The sequence below is a fragment of the Equus asinus genome, chromosome 7 (genome assembly GCF_041296235.1).
Source record: "Equus asinus isolate D_3611 breed Donkey chromosome 7, EquAss-T2T_v2, whole genome shotgun sequence".
NCBI lineage: Eukaryota > Metazoa > Chordata > Mammalia > Perissodactyla > Equidae > Equus > Equus asinus.
Window position 1 is genome coordinate 34,142,093 of NC_091796.1, and position 16,869 is coordinate 34,158,961.

General features: G+C 37.9%; 1 long non-coding RNA gene across 1 annotated transcript in view; it reads right to left on the reverse strand.

Moving 5' to 3' along the window:
- Nucleotides 1-1,549: 1,549 nt before the first annotated feature.
- Nucleotides 1,550-16,869, reverse strand: part of LOC139045768 (uncharacterized) — a 38,104-nt gene continuing 22,784 nt past the window's right edge. The window contains exons 2-3 of the long non-coding RNA XR_011504857.1: nucleotides 2,416-2,536; nucleotides 1,550-1,708 (exon numbers count right to left, since the gene is read on the reverse strand). This is a non-coding gene — a long non-coding RNA (uncharacterized lncRNA). The remainder of the gene's footprint in view (nucleotides 1,709-2,415; nucleotides 2,537-16,869) is intronic.

Sequence of the window (16,869 nt, forward strand, 5' to 3'; positions counted from 1 at the left end):
ACAGAGACTATTATCTAGATCCCACCAACTCCATGAAGATCCCAAAGTACCTGCTAACTCTGACTGAAGCTACCTTTGACAGGTTTCGTTGGATCCTAGGAATGAATTAGCCCATTAAGTGAAGGCGCTCTCTCACTCTCTCACACACATCCCCGCAAACATGTATATTTCTTTTTACTCAGCCACAAGGATTTTTTTTCTTATACTCAGTCATAATTAACTTTTCTTTTTCACTTCCTCTCTAAAGAAGGAAGGGCAGGATATTACACCATAATTAGATAACTCTTTAGCAGTTTTTAGCAGTTAGTTAATTCTTTGGCTATTAGCTGAAATAAAGCTTCTATTCTTATCCAGGGCCTAAGATCTGCCGGAAAATGGATTCCAGGACATCAGAGTGGTGTCACTGGCTTTTAACAAAAGAGTTCTGCTCATATTCTCTTTCTTTCTTTTTTCCTCCCAAGAAGGAAAGGGTTGCTCTACTTGGCTCTCAATGACCGGAGAGAAGGGACTACATGATGAGAAAAAACAAAATATTAAAAGTCAAACCCAAGGCAGCATTCTGGAGAAAGTGAAACTGCAAACCTTGAAATCAATAGATCCCCATCTTTCTTGGAGATAATACTTAGTTTTGCTTTCAGCCCCATTTTTATAACATTGATTTTCTAAAATAAAATATTCTTTTCTCATTCTCTCTTAATCTTACATATTTTAGTTTTCTTAAATTGAATACTTTGAAAATAATTTTGCTTTAAAAATTCTATTTTCTGATTTGAAAAGTATTAAATACCTCCCAAGAATATGATTAATGGAGATCCAGGACCGGAGCAGTTAACCAGCCTGCATATTACATCAGAAGGATACTTTGTTTTTATGTAGGTATCAAGGAAGAATTATCTTCATCTAAGTTTCATTTATTTCTTTTTGGTTACTTTGTTTCTATAATGTATTCTCCAAATTCAGCTAGTTTAGGCTTGAGGAAACTCTGCCTCCTTCACTTGCCATACCGCTCCACTGACATTTTGCTTTTACGTATTTTCATAAATGAAGCAGAAATGTTTTCTCAGCACCACATACCCTGCCACCTTCCCCAAAGGACAGAAACACATAGACTGTGTAGTCCTGAGAACATTGCCCTCCTCAGGCACAAGTGTGCAAGATGACATTGAAGTGAAAACTATCGGTGACCTAGCCTTTGCCCCTGGCCATGGGAACAGGTCCTACTCCCTTTGGTCTATCAGTGAAGTGGTAGATAGACACACTCTTTACTGACTTTTCCTTCCTCTTCTGTAGGAATTTTCTGTAAAGTTGCTAACTGGCCATCTTGTAGAGGTTAGGCGATCGCTTAGAATCACTTAGATGGTCATTGGGAACAATTAACTTCCTTTTTTCGAATTTGTATCCTTAAATATTCCTTTAGTTTTAGGTCTTTTCTCTCCACGTTTTATTGAAAAAAAGTACAGATAGGAGTAGAATGAGTTTTAAGATAGTAAGAGTTTAGAGTAAAATGTTTTATAGAATGACAGGAAATCCAATAAATTTAGACCTTGAAAGAGCTTTAGAAATAGTGCTGTCTCATAGATTTTAGGACTGGACTCTGCCGAGCCCTCAGGGAGCACAGCCAGGAGTGGGAAGGAAACTGGACACCTTGGGTTCCTCGTGCCTGCTCCAACTGGTATGGCTCTGCTTCTGTCTGCTTAAAACTGGGGGTCTGAGAAAGAAAATTTTTTGAAAAAAACATTCCATTACTAAAAGGATAAGATATATATGTGTACATATATATATACGCATATGCTTTCAAAGCCCTTATTTAACCAATCTGTTCACTTAAAAGTTGCAGAAACAAAGTCCCAAAGTTGTCTAAACAAACGTGTAAGAGCCAAGACTAGAAATCTGCCCTCCTGATTCCCAGTTCTGTTTTCTTTTTCTCCATATGACACTGCCTTTTTTTCCCATATGACACTGCCACACTTTTGCCGCTTAGCAGTAAACCAGGAAAGACGGGGCTGGTGGGGCAAGTGGTTCTAAGATGGGTAGACTAGTAGGTAAGTGTGGCTGAATGACCATTTGACAGAATCAGATTTTTCTCTCACCTAGGTGAGAAATGGCCATGGGAGAAGTAAATTGCCCTTCCATAGGTGAGAACACAGCACGTGGGCATGGTTGGATTGCTTCTTGTCCATTCTGTTTGTGGCAAGAGAGTAAGTGTAAATAATGGGCAGAGGGGAGCAGAACCCTTGGTGCGTTGATGGGTAAATATGGGGATCCCTAACCTTGGTCCAGGGTCTTCTACTTTACCATGATCTTTCCCTTCTTCCTCTGTATTAATAAACACTTTCAATTTACATCAGACTCTTCAACACTTATATATCACATAGTTTCACCTATACATTTCCCTATTAGTTCAAATCCACTCACCTGATGACCAATTTCCTGAAGGAGGGACAAATTCTTGCCTCGTGTCCTCCACTTTGCACAGTTCGAGTCACTGCATGGTTGCTTGAAGAATGTGTGAGGATATTTTACTGACTCCATTTTGCTGTCAATAAAATTAAGGGTGGACAATTCAAATAAACAATTATATGTCCCTATTGTCAAAAGAGGAGTGCAGAATTCTCGTGGACTGATTGGCTTAATGGTCTTTTTGACAAAGCCAGTTAGATCTCAAAGGAAGTGGAATTCAGCCATCTTCACAGCTCAGGGAAGGGAGCCCTGTCCCTCACTTTCAGAGCAGGCTGCTCCTCGTTTGCTCTCCCTGCTCTGGTGAACGCTTCGTTTGCAGCAGGCCCTATAACATTACCATGCATAACAATCTGTCACTATTATTCATGGCTTTTCTCCAGTCTCCATACTTTTGACATTGCCATTAAAGAGATTCAGTGTGCTTAGTAGCTCTTTAAAAAATAAATAATTGAAAGCTAAATTATATTAAACCAGGCCAACGCTGACCCCTTCACCTCAGTCCATCGCTATCTCCTTAAATGTATTCCTTCTTAAATCATATTGTAATTTGAAGATGCTGAAGTCTAAGTTTTTTGACTCAAATGCAGTTTCTTCTGATGCATAATTCATTTTCACTTTGTTACTGGGGCTGCACACGCAATCGCTTTTTTGGCAGCTAAATGCAGGATGAAATCAACAACTCTGTAAAGGGTGAGGAATCGGAGTGGACATCTTGGCGGAAGAAATATTAAGCATGTCACAATGTTTTGTACTCTGTCTGGTGAAATGGAGACAAAACCTTCCAACAACCCTCAAGTTAATGCGAGAGAATGGCATTTTATGGCGAAAAATTATCTACCACTGATGTCATGCTGATGTTGCATTTAATTATTCTGCACATGGCAGAAGATGATGACTTTTGAATGTTTTCAAGCCTCACAATTATTTGATGAGTATCTTCTTGGACTTTTGCTATTGTTAAGAAAGAGAATACTCCCCAGTGTGTCTGTCGTTCTCATATTCCCTAAGGTTTTAGAATTCCCAGTGAAAACATATGACCTTAAAACCAAGAGAAACTAGCCTGGAATGTCTCAGAGTGATGAGGTTGTCAATATAGACAGGAATTTGAATGTCTGGAAAATTAGGTAAATTTAGACCTGCTACAAAAGCAACTAAAATTAAGTTAGCTTTAAATTCTGGAGCAAAGTGATCTAATATCACACAAACTCAGAAAACTGCCATTTATTGGCCGTTAGAAAAACATATTGTACTATTTCCTCAAATTAGTTGACAAATCAGAAAGTTTGTTTCGGGTGCCTTCACACTCCCTTTTTATTCATTAAAAAATTTTTAAGAAACTATTAACACAGGGTCCGGCCCGTGGCATAGCAGTTAAGTTCGCATGATCGGCTTTGGCGGCCGGGAGTTTGCAGGTTTGGATCTCAGGCACAGACATAGCACTGCTCATCAAGCCATGCTGTGGCAACATCTCACATAAGACAGAGGAACATTGGCACAGATGTTAGCTCAGCAACAATCTTCCTCACACACACACACACACAAAACACATTAACATGTAAAATTTAATATCATTTGTGGTAAATGAATACCAGAAAACACTTTAAATGCTTAATATTGGAAAAATGTATTGTCATAAGATACATTTAATCAGGGAGCACCAACAAAAGGAATGCTCCACCACATTGCCAAATCCCTACTCCTTGTCCTCCTTCCTACGCCATGTGAAATTCCTCCCGTAACTCTGCCCTCAGCTACTACTTGTTTGGCAAGGCAATTTTTAGGTAATAATTACCTGATTAGGGCCTGGAATGTGAACACTCAAATGCATGAATATCTCTATTGGTTAGAATTTCAGAATGGATGACCATGAGGAAGACTGTGAGTGTGCGTATGTGTGTGTGTGTGTGTGTGGATGGGTGTTTAGAGTGCAGGAGGGGGAGGATAGATAGTGTTCCTCATATTTCCAATAATTAAGTTACCACCTTTTTGGTCCATTTACTACACTATCCCACTATATTGCCTTCGCTCTTTCTGAACACCTTGAAAGAAGACAGCTGAAGACAAATTTTGAGAAATAAGGTGAAAACAACCTGAAAGGTTAACTGGTTAGAGGGATTGTTTGATCACGGCTGATTAAAAGAAATAAATCTTTGTAACTTGATGCAAGGACAATGAGTGACTAAAGCAGGGCACAGAGGGGTGCACCATCCTTTCCCTCTTTCATGTATTCAGAGTAACAAATTTGAGTTGGAAGAGATTTATGAGGTTCAAGGGTAGCTTGGGGATAAAATTTAATCAATTGGACAATATATCTCTATTGAATCTTACAATGGACAAGCCCTGTGCTAGGCACCAAAAGAATACCAGAAAACTGAGAGATAGCCTGAAGCACTAGATGAAATTTTTAAATGATAACAAATAACTCAGAGTCCTGAAAGAGACACTGAATGTGTTGTATCAGAAATCTCAAATGAACTCTTTTCAAATTATCTACCCCATATGGCAAGAATCAGAATTCCTCTTGAGTCACAGATGACTTCCATTATATCATCATGCCCTTTGAGGTTTAGTAATATTAATTCATAGTTTTTTGTTTGGAGATGTTTCATCAAGCCATGAAAATTGTCTTGGGTATGTGTGGTTTTGTTTTCTGGCTTGTTTATTCAATAAACTAGGAAGGAAAATTGTTCTTAACAGATTATTCTTTTTTTCTGAATTTGATGCAGGACAGCAGATATTTCTCAGGTAGTTAATTGTAGATTATCTTTGGCCCAGCTATTTCAACAGCTGTGGAGGTAAAAAAGTGTCTTTTGAACGTCATGGACCCTCCTGGGTTTGACCTCTGGATATCAGTATAGATATATGAACTTAGTGGTAAATAATCCTGTTTCTAAGAAATGGAAGTTGTTAAAAGAAGTATAATCAAGTAAACTGTTAGCAAGACATTTTTTTGTTGGTCTTTTCCCCAATCTCTCTTATGTCCTTCCTTTCCCCCTGTCTCTTTCACTTTGCTACAGTGTGTCTTCCCCTGCAAGGACTTGTCCAAAGGTCTGCCTTCCAATATGACTAAGCCAAGTGACAGATAACATGAGTTATGGTGTTAATATCTTCCATTAAATACGAATTTTCAAAGACCAAACAAAATCTTTCAGAATCCAAAATAGTAACTTGAGAAAAGTAGGATGCCAAGAGTGTGAAAAGGATTTTGAAAGGTCATCTCATCACACAGCTTGTTAAGTACACAGCCTTCCTCAGACACTGCCTGCTTAAGAAAGCCAGTCCAATTCCACGTCAACTCAAGATGGGTCTATTCTCTAAGGAGGAACCATAAACACACTCTACTTGATTTGAAAGAAAATAACAAACACTTGGGACTATTTGAATACTTTGTAGAAGGCCAAGAATATATTGACCACCTAGAGTATAAGATAAGAGAAAAGTCATACTTAGAAAACAGAAAAGTTAGAAAGAGATTGGACTTCCTCCAAAAAGCAACGTTTTAGGAAAATTACCTATTCCAAGATCATCACTTTTATCTCCTTAATTTTTAATATCAATTGCTCATCATCTCTCCTCAGTCGTCTTAACGTCTTTACAGAATGAGAATACATTCTTGTTCCTCCCTTTGGTCTCTAGTACAGGGATCAGTAAGTTTTTTGAATGACTCAAGTGAAAATTTTCTTTTTACATTTTCAAAGGGTTGTAAAAACAAACAAACCAAAAAATACAAAGAAGAATAGACCAACAATAGACAAGAGAGACCGTATGTAGGCCACAAAGCATAAAACATTTACCAACTGGTCTCTTACAGAAAAATTTTGTCAGCCCTTGTTCTAGCAGGAAGTAGATTAGTAGGACTAGTAAGATTAGTAGCAAGGACTGACTCTGTAAGTGTGGACAAGATTTTTGAAGGAGAAAGCAATGGCTAAAGTTGAGGAGGTTGCTGAATTGTACTTTAAATAACATGGACATTTAACCAATTCGCAAAGTTAGAAAAGGCAGTAGAAATGAATACAGGAAGACTCTGATCCTCAAAGAAAGTCATAGAACAATAAGATACTACAAGGAAAACATTTGAGATGTGTCATTAATGGACTATGTTTGCGGTACTAAAACCAGCTGGAAATGGAAGTTGTGGAATGATGGTGTTCAAAGGTCATACTAACCCAAAACTCTATTACAAGCACAAGATGCTAGGCTAAGAATATGAGCCAACTTACTGCCAAGATAGGACAAGAGACCAGGGAAACTTGTCAGCAAGGACTGTCAAACCAGGTGAGCAAAAGAATTGGCGACTTTGAGTATAAGCACAAAAGTTAAACATGAGTCCATTGATTGCACTTAAAAGAAATTCAAAAGAAAGGATGTCTCCTATATACCGTCTTTTTTTCTTACTTTTAAATAGCATCACTTCCAAATATGTAGACTCGTTTGGAGTGTTTCCCTTTCTGTCCTGCCAAGCACCTAAAATGTAACACTTCTAAAATTTAAATTATTACCTTGTTCAAAAAATTTGCTTCCCTTCTAGAACTTCAGAGACTGAGGTGATTCTGTCCACTAACACCACCACTTCCAGATGTAAATTGGTGTGTGGCCAACTCCCATAAGAGTCACCTTGGACCCGTCCTGAGTCCAGTGCAACAGAAGAATCCATCGCTCTTCTCAGCTCTGCCCCAAATAATTTCTAGATAAAAGTGGCATGTGCCTATTTAGTGCAATATACAGCAAATTCTCCCCATAAGTCTGCATGGAATCAACAAAATCGAGGCATATCAGAACATCAAAAGGGAAAATGTATAAAATAAAATCTACATTAGTTGACTTTGATAGTTGTAATATTATGAACTGAATTAATGCTTCATAAATACATGCTGGGCTCCTCCATCACAGTGATGTCAGCTCTCATTGTCAGTTGAGCAATTGCCTAGAGAGTAAACCGCATGTGACTTTGAGGTAGAACTCTGAATGAGGCATTTGGATGGGCTGACACGGACTAGGAATGCTGTGAGCATCCAGGTCCCCAAAGGGAAGGGAGACATGTGAAAGGAATATGAGCACATCATGTATGCCCATTAAAAAACCAATGTGAAACTCCATGGAAATGGACATTACATACTCAAGGAAGAGTTTCCCTTTAAAAGTCATCTGTTCATGTAATTATGACACAAGGATCAATATCCTGCCATGACAACCCTTCTAATTCTACCAGTCAGAATTGGAAATTAGTCTTATTATTTTATGGATCTCAAGGTCAAACCTTTTTTGTACTCAGATATTATTACTCAGCTTAGTCATTCACCTCTATCACTTGACTTCAGGTAATTTTACCTTCCAAAAAAAATGTTGATCCTGAGATCCTTATGTTAAAAACATTAAAAACATTCTTCTTGACCCTGTCCCACCTTATGTGCGAAGAGCCTTGTATGCTAATGTAACCTATTAGAAACAATAAAATGTAGAATCTAGTATTTCTTTTTACCTTAAAAAGCCATGCAGTTCTTGTACGTAGGCATGAGAGAATTTAAGGTGCATGGATGACACTCACCCCTTGAGAGTATCTCTTTTCTCTCAGGACAAGAGCTCTAAAATTCTGCCTTAGGAAATCTGTCCTTTTGTGCTGTAGCTCTCTTTTTTAAAGTTCAAATATCTCTGGACAAGTTATCAAACGTAATATGTATGCTTTAGAAAGAATGATTTTCTTAGATCTCTTCCTCTCATTATTGGAAAAATCAATTGCATGAGAATACTGTTTATCTGAAAGTGAGAGAAGATGGGTCATGAAAAAGGGGTAAAAAAGGACAGGAATGTTAAAGGCATGAGGAAAAATAAAGACAACTTTCAATGACGTCACAATTTTAGAAGTGTTCATTCTGACCTCTCTGTTTTGGGTTGTTCTTCTTTCACCTCCTGGAGGTTAAAATTGGCTGAATTTCTTTTCTTTTTAAAATAGTGTTCAGCAAACACCACGCATGTGTGGAGTATGAAAGGAGAAGAGTGTTACAAGCTCTCAAAGGGGTGGTGGAAATTATAGGTAGCAAAAATGTAATTATCCAACTTGGAGTTTTTCCAGGCCGGATCCACCTGATCAGAGACATTAGAGCAAATGCATTACACTTTTAAAAAGTCTCCTGCCGGGCTCACTGAATGAGAGTAATATCATATTGCCTATGGTTCTGGTAAATAAAAAGCATCATTAACAATAACACAATGTGAAGAGCCTGCTGAAATGATATACTGTATTTAGCCATGATGGTGCATCAAAATCATGAGCCTGGCTTTGGAAATGGGCGGACGCACTGGAGGGGCAAACAGTGATGATTAAAAAATGCAGTCAGAGCAGGAGCAAACTCTTTCCAGTTTCTTCTTACAGAAACTTTCCTCTTCAAAAGTAATCATACACGGAAACATTCCACTTCGGAACAGGAGAGCCTATTGTACCGAACAGGTAAATAAACAAATTCTTTCTATTCTGCCTCAGTGGCACAATCATCAAACCCATGGCAAATGCATTTGCAGGGAGGGGTCACTGGCTGGGTGCATAGGCAGCATAGCTGGGAATGAAAAAAGGGCTCGACAATGATTGGAGAGCTATGTATGTGTCATTTCCCATTCCTAGTAGATTCATTTCAATAAAATTCAACAAATATTTTGAAGCTTCTTTAATATGTAGGTATTGCCCATGATATTGTGAGTTATGAAAGAAGTGTGACATATTCCCTGTTCTGAAAATGATTGCAATCTACTTGGGAGGTGGTGTAGGGGAGTTGTAATATGGGAAATAGGTTAATTAAAAAGTGTTCAATTATCAAGATAAAATAGACATATAAAAAGGGGCTAGGGGAATCCAGGGAGGGAGACTTTATGAACAGGAGTGGTATCAATAAAGACATCAAGGAGGAACTGCTATTTAACATAGATATTGAATTTAAATATAAAGTTGATAGCAGCTAGTAGGCACAAATGTGCCCTCTCAGTTGTTTATGGCCACTGTCCTTCCTGAATGGATGGTGTTGTAACTGGATAGATAGCTTAGATTTGCACATATAGAAAAGACAGCAGAGACAACATTTGTACTACGTTTAAAATATGTAACATGTTCTATAAAGAAGAAGAATCAGAGGCTGTATGTAAAGATCTATATCTACCAATCAGTCGTATTCATATAACTGTCCTATCTATTATACAAATATAATATCTATCAAACCAGCTAATTTATGGAGTGCCCAATGCTGCAACTCATGTCGTGTCTAATTTTCACAGCAGTGCCTGTTATTCTCATTCCTGATGAGCAAACAGCATCAGTGAGAGTGTCATTGCTCACAGGTAGGAAGGCAGGATTTGTTCTCACTTCTTTTGGGCTCAAAAATTACATTTTTTCCTATCACCATGCTCCCCATATAGAGCTGCTAAGTAGAGGAAGCAGTTGAACAAACGTTTTGAGAGAGGTGTGTGAATCATGCTCAGTTCACAAGAGCATGTTCTCAAGAGACTTGGTTAGAGTTTTGTGTTGTAGAAAGTGAAAGATGAAGAAGAGTAGGTACCTAGTTAGTGTCGTTTGAAAGAACCAGAGGAGCCCTCTGGTCAGAGAAGACAGATGACTGTCTTTCCTATCACTGCAGGCTTTAATAACAGTCATGCAGACTTTAGGTCTTGCGTTTTCTTCATCAAGTCTGTCTTTTAAAATAAAACTTTCTCTAGAAAAAGTTAAGACCAAAAGTAAACACACTTTAGTGGCAACGGGTTTGTCAAATCACTTTTCTCCATGACCAGCATGACTTTCGGTAGCATGAAATCACTGCTGTTCCTGGATGTCTGCGCTTTCTTAAAAGGAAAACTGAGGCGCGCACAAAAAGGAAGAGGGTGGAAAATAGACATTCTCTTCTTCAAAGTGGAGCTGTGACCTACTCCGGTGACAGTTGTTCTACTTTTTCTGATGCCTCCATATTCTTTTGAAGTGTAAAAATCCTAATCAATTCCAAGCACCCTGAGTGATTCAGCAGTCTACAAACAAGTCAGGGACATCTCTGCATTTTTAATCATGCCTTTAAAAAATTTTCCTTGAGTGGATTTTCTCCCTTTAATCTTCTAAGGCAACTCTTCTTTTAAAGTTGCATTTAAACCCTCCGCTATCCCAGAAGTCTACAAGATCCAGCAAGAATGATATCACATCTGGTAACCCTTTCCTTACCATAACATCCCAGGCTCATCATCCACCAAATTTCCATTGAGTTCACTTGTCAATTAGCAAATGCTTTATGATGATGATGATGATGATGATGATGATGATGATGATGATGGAGATAGGGCTAAACTCAGCTCAGACAAGAAAAATATTTGCATTTTCCTACATAAATAATCACTAATCATCACAATAGAGTTAATCAGATAACTCAGTGTATTTCAATATATTTGTGGGCTGCATATGATGTCACTGTGTGTGTGTGTGTGTGTGTGTGTATCACAGATAATTTTTTCTCTTTGTCTTTAGATACTCACAATATAGTGTAATAAGATTAAAATGTACTTGGAAAGACTGAACAGAAGGTATCAACTCTGACAGAATTTTAGGACTCTTCCATTAAAAATAACTCACATTACAGAAAAATTATTTAAAATGCAAAATTTTGAATCTATCGTGGAACTGACAAGAAAATGAGTGTTCCTCAGGGTTTGGGAAGAGAGTGGAAAACCAGAGAGAAAAGCAAGCAGTACTGCACTTGGTCGCTGGGGGAGCATCGGCCATGCCTAAGAACTCTTTTTGCAAATCTTTTTGCTCCCTGTATGCTTATTAAATTAATAAAGTCTATGTGGAAACCAACAAGGTGCTAAAAATGGAAATGAGTGAGCTATTAAAGACTGGACCCGCAGTAATCCAACAATGGTGTCTCAAGGCAGTGATTTCAAAGGCGATCCGAGAGATGATATGAAACAACCTTGCAAGACTTTGGGGAGAATGTTCCTGACAACGGGAGCAACATCTGGAAAGGCCCTATGGTTGGAAAGGAATTGACTCCTTGGAGGACCTGAAAGAAGGTAAATAACATCTCCAGAGTGAAAGAGATTGGTCACGTGGGCATGAGTCAGTACATGCAGTGTAGAGTCCCAACAATTATTAGACGTTTCTATGTTCAGGGTAGTCATTGATGATTTTTCAGCAGAGAGGTGACATAATTGTTATTTTTATTTTCACATTGTGAGGGTGATTTCATTCATGTGTGTTTCTTCAATTGTTATTTACCTTATTAGAAATTAAGCTTAAAATTAAATAATTAATTTCAAAATAAAAACATAGAAAATCAATTACATCCTAATAGTAGTATATCTTAATGAAAACTAACTACATTTTAAAAAAATTCTAGTGAGAAGAATATCATTGTTTTACATTTTCATTTTTTTTTCTCCCCAAAGCCCCAGTATACAGTTGTATGTCCTAGTTATAAGTCCTTCTAATTCTTCTATGTGGGATGCTGCCACAGCACGGCTTGATCACCAGTGTATAGGTCCACAATCCGCATCCGAACCAGCGAACCCTGGGTTGCTGAACTGGTGCGTGCGAACGTAACCACTACACCACCAGGTCCGCCCCTACAATTTTGCAAATCTATGAAGCGGCTGACTGAATAGAACATGGCTGGATTTTCTTACAGGTTTCTACCTTCAATCTGTGGCCATATCAGAAATCAGGTAGCCTCTGGAAAATTCCCCTGTACACTTATGAAAGAACAAGAGTGAAAACATAACATCTTAGCTTTGTGATGAGAATAATTTTGATCTCATTGACCACCTAAAAAGGGTCTTGGGGGTTCCCAGGGCCAAATGCTAAGAACCACTAATCTACATGAAGCACTCACAGGTGCTGGCTGGAATGTAAAAACCTCCACAATCTGTATTCTTCCAAATGTATCTTCTACTTGTCAAAATTTCCCTCCAAGACAAGCAGAACCCAAGGCTATTGTACCTGGAGGGAATATGGGGCTTAAAACAGAACTTCTCCTCAGGCTACAGAACATAGAGTTGAAGCTAATTTGAGCTACAGTGTCCAGGGGTAAAACAAAAATCAGCAGCCAGGTGATGATCCTACAGAGGCATCGTCTGCACAAGACATCAGGTTACAAACAATAAATAAGACACCAGGGGCCTGGGTTTCAGATAGCTGTGTTGGAAACTGGCCATCCTCCTGATAATTTTTAGGAAAGAGGGTTAGAGAAACTTCCTGAGCTGGTGAAGTAGAGCTGCCAGGGCTTTCATAAATATTTGCAGCACAAGTATGATTGGCAGGAAAGATATTTTAAGAATGATTGTATGTCAAAGTATGTATCCTTAAAAAATTCAATAGGAAAAATACCAACAGTCCAAAAGAAAAAAAAAGACATAAATGAGCATACCAAAATAAATGTGAAATAAACCTGCAATCTGATTAGTAAACACAAATTATGAAATGAAATACCTGTTTTCCAAGTTTCACCTATGATATTGACAAATCTGAAACATGGGAAAATACAGCTGGGAGAGAGGAAAGCATTTTAATACACAAGTGGGAGGAGTTCCAAATCTTGGATTTCTGGAAAGTAACTTGGCTGAATTTCATGCAGTTATTTCAAGAATCTCAACTTCCAAGTAGGTTACCCTAAGAAGGCATGAAATACATTGCCAAGAATTTATATCTATTAAGTAAAAATCCATGAGTCCTTACTGATAAGGAACACACAAATAAATAAATAGATGTAGTGAAAGGAAAGCTCTTTCTTACAGTGGAAATGCCTACTAATAAATGTAGGGATGACAGGGTTAGAAAATCACTACTTTGTAATCATCAGAGATGTAATGATTCAGATGAGAATTATCAACACATGCAAACATTTAATGAGAAACAGGGTATTTAGATAGACTCAAAGCATCTCCTCAGAAAAAGAAAAGCACTGTAATTTTAAAATAAAAAAAACTTGGCAGACACGCCTCAATCAAACGACGAAAGTAAAAGTCACTAACAATGGAACAAACCAACATTCTGGAGCGATAAACTGAGTAAACACAGCATCTCTTATGTTGTATTCTTGCTACAAATGAATAATTTGAGTCTGATTGTGAGGAAATGTAAAGAGGGACAGTCTACAAACTAAATAGGCTGTCTGTATTTTTCAAACTATTTCATAAAAGCAACAGACGGTTCCAAAACTGCTCCAGGTTAAAAGGTCTAGTGAGCATGTCCTGGTCACTAAATTCAGTGCAAAATCTGAAATGGATCCTGAAAATAGAGCTGGCAGAAAGAATATTATTAGGGCCATTGGTGAAATTCGAGTATGGGCTATAGGTTAGATAGTATTCTTTTATCCATATTAAAATCCTTTAATTTATTACAGTTATTTCCTCATTTGTAGAAAATATACTCTGAAGAATTTAGGATTAAATGGCATACTGTATGCAATTTTCTATGAAATGTTAGAGCAAAAGTAAATATATACACATAGAATAATAAAACAAATGTGGCAAAATGAAAAAAAATGGTGAATCTGGATAAACGTTATTCAATTCTTCTTTGTACTGGTCTAGATACTATTCTTGAAACATATCTGTACATTTGAAAGTAACCAAATAAGATTGAAAAAATCACATGCACAGATTTTCACTGAAGCCTCATTGAATATGCACATTGGAGGCCATAAAATTCCCTCCAAGTACTGCTATATCTGGATGTCATGGATTTTGATCTGTGGCACTTCCGTTCTGTCTAAATAATTGTAATTTCCATTTTGATTTTGTCCTATATAGAAAAATATCAATTGCTTCCCAATGATGTGGAGTTTTTGTGATCGTTGGTGTGGATTGTGCATGCTAGTTTGCTCTCCTCCCCTCTTCTTTTCTCTTCTCTCCTCTGCCTTCTTCTCCTCAACCTCTTTCTCCTCCTTCTTTTTCTCCTTCTCAGTTTTGCTCTCCTTTTTTCTTCTTTGCTACTTTTATGCTGATTTTTATGTTGATTTCCAATTTACTGCATGCTCTCACTTTATGAGGTCTATCTAATATCAATTAGAAATTATTGAGATTTTTATGGCCACCTGGGGTGTAATAAATTTATGTAAGTGTTCTATGTGTATTTGAATTATTTTAAAAGAGTGTTTATAGGGGCCAGCCCCATGACATAGTGGTTAAGTTTGGCAAGTTCCACTTTGTTGGCCCAGGTTCATGAGTTCAAATCCCCAGCATGGACCTACACCACTTGCCAGCCATGCTGTGGCAGTGACCCACATACAAAATAGAGGAAGATTGGCACAGATGTTAGCTCAGGGTGAATTTTCCTTAACAACAAAAAATAAAAATAAAAAATAAAAGAGTGTTTACATTGAGAGACTGAATACACAAAGAAACAATGGCCAGATTTATATTAAAATAAAACTAGAACCCACCACCTGTGGCAACCTGTCCAGGAAACCAACCCCTTGTCTACAATAACCAACTAGAAAGCCAGTCATCGGTCAGAATTGTAGGAAGTCAGACTGCTATCTCTGGTAGCAATCCAGGAAGCCAAAACATAACTTCTGTAACATTTGGCTCCAAATAGCCAGGACATGGTTAATAATTTACAGTTTTCCTAATTCTTCCCCACTTCCAACTTAGAACCAACCAGAGAAAGACAAAAGTGCATCCTCAGCCAGTCACATAGGATGCCCAGCTTCTAGTTAGCCTGCCTATAGCTTCCTCATGCCAACAGCCTCCAATCAGGACATGCCTGAAATCTCTTTTTTCACTATAAAGTTTTCCCACTCCTCTGTCTGCCTTTGAGACTCTGCCAAAACAGAAGTGATCCTGGCTGATTCCCTTCCTATAGCAAACTCTGAATGAATAGCTGTTGCTTTACTCGTTTGGTTGGTCTTTGTTTATTTCACAGTAGCTTATTTGAGATCTTTATCTCTCTCTGCCTGTCTCTGTTTCTGTATCTCTTTTCATCTCTTTGCATTGTATACGTGTACTATATATATATTATTTTTATATTTGTACACACACACATACACACAACGATAACTGGAAACAATCGAAATGCTCAGAAATGGGAAGATGGTTAAAAAAACACAAACTATCCATACAATCAATAATTATGTACTTACATTAAAAATTGTACTGTCCAAGCATGAGATAAGAAAAATGCTCCTTCTCAATAATGGAAATTACTTTTTTAAAAAGAGCAATATACATATTTTTGAAAAGCAGACTATAAAATTGCTTAGATTGTGAGCCCAAATTTATAAAGCAACAGCAATAATAATTTGTCTACTTACGAGAAGACCAATAAGATTACACCAATATAGTAACATTGAATTTTTGAAATTAGTAAGATTGTAGTTTTTATTTTCATATCTATAACTACATTTTCCAATTTTTCTACCATAAGTATTACTTTTGTTTTACAACAAATATCTTTTCTTTTTTTTTGAGGAAGATTAGCACTGAGCTAACATCTGCTGCCAATCCTCCTCTTTTGCTGAGGAAGACTGGCCCTGAGCTAACATCCGTGCCCATCTTCCTCTAGTTTCTATGTGGGACGCCTACCACAGCATGGCTTGCCAAGCCATTCCATATCCTCACCCAGGATCCGAACCGGCGAACCCTGGGCCGCCGGAGCAGAGCATGTGCACTTAACTGCTGTGCCACTGGGCCTGCCCCAACAAATATCTTTTTAAAACTGCTTGATGAAATATCAGTCATCTCTGAAGAATCTGGAAGGAGGGAAAGCTTAAGGCCGTATAAGACAGAACTGTACATATATAGCAGGAGATGAATTTAGTTGAAGAAATTGAAGTCAACAATTTAAATATATTAAATATTGCCAGCACATACTAAAAATGTATTTCCAAAGGGTTAAGGACCTAGGTTCAGGAAAATCTGAGAGACCTGTCAAGAGATAAAGTGGAATAGAATAGTTGGGATCGAATAAGATGAAATGGACTGGAACTGGCAAAAGTGGTAAAAATGTCACAAAATGTTATCCTGTCAGTTGAGCTACTCACTTTTGGTGGGTGTGGTGAGCAAAGGCAGAGGCTGCTTTAGAGAATACCATTCAGCAACTTATATCATTGTTTTCTAAATCCACATCTGTTCTGTTAGCAAAACCAGCAATATAATCTTGAAAATCCCATTTGAATCCTCCTATCTCAAAGCTCAAGGCAGTGCATTCCCTGTAGTGAATTCCTTGCTGTTTGTTTACTCTGTTTTTAAATAACAATGCTAACAATAATCCTCCCCTGGGATCCCACTGCCTCCAGCCCAGACCAAAGACAAATCTAGGGATTATAATGGACTGTGGAGTACCTGGCTCACAATCCCTCAAGGGAGGCCCTCCCACCAAAATCCGGAATTAGAATGTGGATATTAACTCTTCAAAGTCCTAATCTTCTGAGCAGAGGTTGCCAGGCCTTA